The sequence below is a fragment of the Gossypium hirsutum genome, chromosome A03 (assembly GCF_007990345.1).
Source record: "Gossypium hirsutum isolate 1008001.06 chromosome A03, Gossypium_hirsutum_v2.1, whole genome shotgun sequence".
NCBI lineage: Eukaryota > Viridiplantae > Streptophyta > Magnoliopsida > Malvales > Malvaceae > Gossypium > Gossypium hirsutum.
In genome coordinates, this window is record NC_053426.1 from 110,886,706 (window position 1) to 110,893,448 (window position 6,743).

At 38.6% G+C, this 6,743-nt stretch overlaps 1 pseudogene; it reads right to left on the reverse strand.

Annotated features, from left to right (window-relative positions):
* Nucleotides 1-283: 283 nt before the first annotated feature.
* LOC107935006 (UDP-glycosyltransferase 84B1-like) lies at nt 284-6,342 on the reverse strand (annotated as a pseudogene).
* Between the last annotated feature and the right edge of the window lie 401 nt (nt 6,343-6,743).

Sequence of the window (6,743 nt, forward strand, 5' to 3'; positions counted from 1 at the left end):
TAATAATGTGTTTCTATTTATTTATTTAATAAAAATTATTTAGTTACATATTTTTTAAAAAAAATTAATGATAAAAAATTACCTGTACTTTCTGGTAAAATTACCTTCTAGGTCCTTATATATAGGGATAAATCAAATTAATTCTTTAATTATTAAATGGATTGATTTAATCGTCACACTATTAAAAGGAAATAGATAAAATCAAATTTTCACAATGTTAACATTTACTATTTAAAAAATATAATATTTATTTTTTTAATTTGCAGTTTTACCCCAAACAAACAAAACCATTTAAAATTTCACAAATTTTATCACTGAACCAACCCATGTACCTGCATGGTCCAATTTACTTACAATTTAGCACAATAAAATTTTGCAACATAAACTAAAGAGATCAAGATCTCCGAGCAATCTCATTCACAAACAGCCGAATATTCCGCTCTGAGGATCCCCCGCTAGTGACTGCTTCACGGGCGGCCTGCTTCAACACTGCAGCATTTTTCTTGAACCCTTCAAACTCCGGCCCATTAAGCATTTGGTTTATACATTCCTCTATGTCTTCATTGCTAATAACTCCATTGGGACCAGGCTTCAATTTTAGACCAACCTTGAAAACGTCGACAACAAGCTTGGCGTTTGTTGGCTGATCAGACCATTGTGGATATGCTATCATTGGTACACCAGCTACTAATGCTTCCAACATGGAATTCCATCCACAGTGTGTTATAAAACAAGCGATCGATGGGTGGGCTAAAACTTTTGTTTGTAGATTCCATGGGATGATGAGTCCTTGAGTTTTGGTTTCTTCTTCGAACCCTAGCGGCAACTAGCCTGCAGTCTTCACCACCCATAAAAATGGATGCTTGGTGTTCTTCAAAGCTGTTGCTATGGCTTCCATTGTTTTGGCCGACAAGACGGCTAAGCTACCAAATGATACATATATAACTGAATGGGGTCGTTGCTTGTTTAGCCAATCTAAGGAGGTTTCGTCTGGTTTTTTCATCTCGATACCAACGTCAAGACTTTGGTGTTGGTCGAGTAGTGAAGGAGGTACCAATGGACCAACGGGTCGTATCGGACAGAGCTCGGTCATTGACTCAATGGCTTCTTTCTCTAGCTCAAAGAACGAATTGGCCAATACCCATTTATATTTCTTTATGGTTTCAAACATATCGGATAACAGCTTGAATACACCTCCGAAAGAATTTGATGGAAGAAGGAAAGAAGGCAAGTCCTCGGTGTGCAACAAAGGCAAACCTGGTAGCTCAATAATCATATTGCTTATTAATGTGGTGGGAAACTGGTTTAGCTTGTAAAACCGATAATAAATGGCGTAAAGCGAACATGGTTGTATCCAAAGCATGGCGCAAGGGATTCCATTCTCCAAAGCTGCATCGACAGCCCACGAAACGAAGGGATTACTAATGATGCAAGAGAGTTTGGTGTGGTGGTAATGTTGTTTAATGAGGTTGGAGAGGCTAAAGGGTTTGACTTTGGCTAAGGAGTCCATGTAATGGTCTAAATTGGCACCGCGATCGTAATCTAGGTTGAACCCGTCGGGGAAAGAGAGATATTAGTCATATAGTTTTAAATTAATTTCTTGTTAGTCAGTTAGTAGTTATTTTTCTGTTACTTTCTGTTACTTTCTTTCCTTGCTTGTATATAACAATACGTTAGCATCCAATAAACTTGAGAAGTTTTCTTTTATTATTCTACATGGTATCAGACATTATTTTTTGCTTTCTCCATAATCTGCATTCTTGATTCCCTTTTCTTCCAATGGCATTTCATGATACTATGCTGCCTTCTAGTCCATACTATCTTCATCCAAATGAAAACCCAGCTTTGGTTCTTGTTTCTCCCGTCCTATCAAGCTCGAATTATCATTCTTGGTCTCGAGCTATGACAATGGCACTTTTATCCAAGAACAAGCTCCAGTTTGTTAATGGCACCATCACAGTTCCGCTTCGAACAGACCCTCTTTACTCAGATTGGGAACGATGTAATACTATGGTGCTTTCTTGGTTGCACCATTCCATCTCACCTTCGATCATGAACAGTGTTCTTTGGCTTGATTTTGCTTCTGATGTTTGGCGCGATCTCCGGGAACGTTTTTCTCAGGGAGATGTTTTCCGCATTTCTAATCTTCAAGAAGAAATCAATTCATTCAAACAAGAAGATCGCTCAGTCACTGATTATTTTACTGAGTTAAAGATCCTCTGGGATGAATTGATGAATTTTAGACCAATTCCAGTTTGTTCTTGTCCCACATCTTGCTCTTGTGGTGTTTTTGCTACTCTTCAAAAGTATCATGATAATGATTATGTGATTCGATTCCTTAAAGGTCTCCATGATCGTTTTGTTGCTGTTCGTTCTCAAATCATGCTCATTGATCCGTTGCCTACGATCAACAAAGCGTTTTCTTTGGTTATTCAACAAGAACGTCACCTACTTGCTGCTGGCTCTTCCCAACTGTTTGTCAGTAACACATTGCGCCAACATCCTTCTTCAAGGAAATCTCAGCCGAAATCGGCTTCTGACTCACGGCAGTGCACCTTTTGTGGCAAATCCAGGCATACTGTTGATACATGCTATGAGAAGCATGGTTATCCACCTGGTTACAAGTCTCGTGGTCAGACTTCTCGTGCACACGCAGTACTTACTGATGGTGAGGCACCATCTTTGGACGCTTCACAGTCTGTTGCTATTTTGCCACCTGATTCTCCTGTTACTTTGACACAAGATCAGTTACAGCAGCTCCTTACATTGCTTCCATCTTCTACCTCCCCTACTCATGTTACCAATACCGCCTCTTCTTTACCTTTACAGCCTTCTGTATCTTCAGGTAACCTCTTTTCTTTTCAACCCCACCATTGGATCATTGATACTGGTGCAACTGATCACATTACACACTCTTTATCTTTTTTTGCCTCTTTTCATTCCATTAAACCAGTATATATTAATCTTCCAAATGGTACCAAAGTTTGTGCTCGAATTTCTGATACAGTCATTTTTAGTAATAGCCTATACATTACTAATGTTCTTTATGTTCCCCAATTTACTTTCAATCTTTTATCTGTAACCAAACTCACTGCTACACTACCTTGCTCTTTTACTTTTCACAAAACTTATTGCTCTTTACAGGCCCTTCCCTCTTTGACGATGATTGGTACAGCTAAAGTTCTACATGGTCTCTATATTTTGGACTCACCAGCTCAAACTCTCTCTATTACCACACCAATTGCCTTATCAGCTACCAACACGTCATGTTCCCTTTGGCATCCTCGTCTCGGTCATCTTTCTGACTCCAGATTGAAGCTACTTTCTCCTTACATACCTTCCTTGTCCATATCACCTAATGCACCTTGTAAAGCTTGTCATTTGGCAAAACAAAAGAAAATATCCTTTCTTGTAAGCACTTCTGTATCCAATGAAAAATTTGCCCTTGTTCATATGGATATTTGGGGCCCAACCGATATTGTTTCTATTACTGGTCATCGTTACTTTCTTACTATTGTTGATGATTTTAGTCGCTTTACTTGGATTATCTTATTAAGAACAAAATCTGAAGTTCGTACCCATATTCAGAATTTTTTTACCCTTGTTGAAACTCAATTTTCATCCAAAATTAAAGTCATTCGAACTGATAATGGCAGTGAGTTTGCCATTCCAGCTTTTTATGCTTCCAAAGGCGTTATTCATCAAACCTCTTGTGTTGAAACCCCGCAACAAAACGGTCTTGTTGAACGTAAGCACCAACATATTCTCAATGTCTCACGAGCTCTATTATTTCATGCTGGTTTACCTAAGCATTTTTGGGGACATACTGTTCTTCATTCAGTTTTTCTTATCAACCGCACCCCAACACCTCTTTTAGCTAACCTCACTCCTTTTGACCATTTATACCAAACTAAACCATCTTTTCAGCACCTACGGGTTTTTAGCTGTCTTTGTTTTGCAATCACCCTTACTGCTCATCGCCACAAATTTGATCCTCGAGCTCGTGAGTGTGTTTTTCTTGGATTCCCACCACATGTCAAAGGTTACATTCTTTTTAATCTGTCAACTCATGTCATTTTTGTCTCAAGAAACGTTCATTTTCATGAGTATGTTTTTCCTTTTTCCTCTCAACCATCTTCTTCCTCCTCCATCCCACAATTAACCTTTGACCCCTCCATTACTTATGATTTGCCACTTCAACCACAGGTTTTACCTCCCGTACCCTCGTAACCCTCTAGGCCACCTCGCCTTAGGAAACCACCATCATATTTAGACCAATATCACTGTTTTTTAAGCAATGCTGCTACCAATCATTGTCAATACTCTACACCCTTTACCCTTGCTCTTAATGCCTCTTCTATACCAACTACATATTTACAAGCTAGTAAAATTCCTCATTGGCAAAAAGCAATGCAAGCTGAAATTTTTGCTCTTGAACAAAATAACACTTGGATCATTACGGATTTACCTCCAGGCAAGACTGCCATTGGCTGTAAATGGGTCTATCGAGTGAAATATCGAGCTGATGGTTCTATTGAGCGTTACAAGGCTCGCTTGGTTGCCAAGGGATTTACACAAACCGAGGGAGTCGATTATTTTGATACTTTTTCCCCTGTCGCCAAGCTTACTACTGTTCGTTTACTGCTTGCTATTGCTGTTTCCAAGAACTGGTTTTTGCACCAGCTTGATGTCAATAATGCGTTTTTGCATGGAGATTTGATTGAAGAAGTTTATATGGTTTTGCCCCCTGGTTTTGCTTCCTCTACTCCACATAAGGTCTGTAAATTGCAAAAGTCGTTATATGGCCTAAAGCAAGCAAGTCGCCAATGGTTTGCTAAACTCACAACAGCTCTCACTTCTATTGGTTATGTTCAATCTACTTCAGATTTCTCATTGTTTGTTAAAAAGAATGACACTTCTTTCACTGCCTTATTGGTTTATGTTGATGATGTTATTCTAGCTGGTAATTCTTTGGAAGAAATCACACGGGTAAAAGCCTTCTTGCATTCTGCCTTTAGCATCAAAGACTTGGGGATCTCAAGTATTTTCTTGGCCTTGAAGTTGCTCGTAGTTCTGCTGGTATTCATCTTTGCCAGCAAAAATATGCTCTCGATCTATTGGCTGATTTTGGTTTCTCAGATTGCAGGCCTGTTCCAACTCCTATGGTTACTAAAATCCCTCGCAATGCTTCTGACGAATTGCTTCCTGATAACACTATTTTCAGAAAACTTATTGGACGCCTATTGTATTTGGTTTCTACTAGACCTGATCTTGCTTTTGCTGTTCAACAGTTAAGTCAATTCTTGGACCGACCTACAGTCACTCACCTTCAAGCTGCCCATCGCATTCTTCGCTACCTGAAAGGATGCATTGACTTTGGTATTTTCTTTTATGCTTCTTCTTCGCCTACACTGAAGGCATTTAGTGACTCTGATTGGGCTGGTTGTCCTCTCACACGTCGTTCTGTGACTGGTTACTGCCTATTTTATGGAGATTCCCTTGTTAGTTGGAAAGCCAAGAAGCAAAGCACCGTGTCTCGCTCTTCCACAGAAGCAGAATATAGGGCTCTTGCATCTACTGTTTGTGAAATTCAGTGGCTTCGATTTCTTCTGTCTGATTTGCATCTGTCCATTTCTGGGCCTACTGCTTTGTTTTGCGACAACAATTCTGCTCTCCAAATTGCTGCAAACCCTACGTTTCATGAACGTACTAAACATATTGAGATCGACTGTCATCTTGTTCGTGAAAAAGTGTTGTCCGGTGTTGTCAAATTACTTCCTTGTTCTTCCAAAGACCAGCTTGCTGACATCTTCACCAAAGCTCTAGCTGCTGTTCCCTTCCAGCTTCTTTTGTCCAAGCTGGGACTGATTCCCATTCACTCTCCAGCTTGAGGGGGGCTATTAGTCATATAGTTTTAAATTAATTTCTTGTTAGTCAGTTAGTAGTTATTTTTCTGTTACTTTCTGGTACTTTCTTTCCTTGCTTGTATATAACAATACGTTAGCATCCAATAAACTTGAGAAGTTTTCTTTTATTATTCTACAAGAGAAGTCGTATCCCGGAGATGAAGTTGGTGGCGTCGGTGGTGGTGGTGGTTGTCGTGACGACTTTGAGTATACGGTGGCAACCGAATTGAGTGGTGGCGAGGGTGACGTGAAGGCCTTCATCAACCAGGCGTTTGGCAAGTCTAAGCATGGGGTTAAGGTGACCCTGGGCTGTTAATGTCACCATGAGTACGTGGATTTCTTCTCGGCCCTCATTCAACTCCATTGATAGATATTATAGATCTATGTGCGGTACGGTGATGAACTGAAGGAGAGCGAGAGAGAGGGAGAGAGATAAGGCTCGAAGATAACTAGTGGTTGGACTTGGAACTTAAAGCAACTGAATATACCAGGGTAATTACATTCCAGACCCACATTAGACCCTTCAAAAATTGTTAAATTTTAATTTGATAAAAGTAAAATGAAATAGAAATTATAAAAATATAGATTATTAAAATTATAAAATTATATTTTTATAAAAATTATAATTTAATTTTGATCCTTCCAACAAAATTTTCTAGATGTCACCCCTAATTACAAAAAAAGAAGAATATACTTAAAAAATATATTAAATTTTTTAAATATAATATAATAAATTTTTAATATTATAAATATAATTTATGCTTTAATTATGAAAAAAATTTGAAAGATAAAATTTATATATATATAAGATTCAAAATCTTAACGCATAAATGTAGG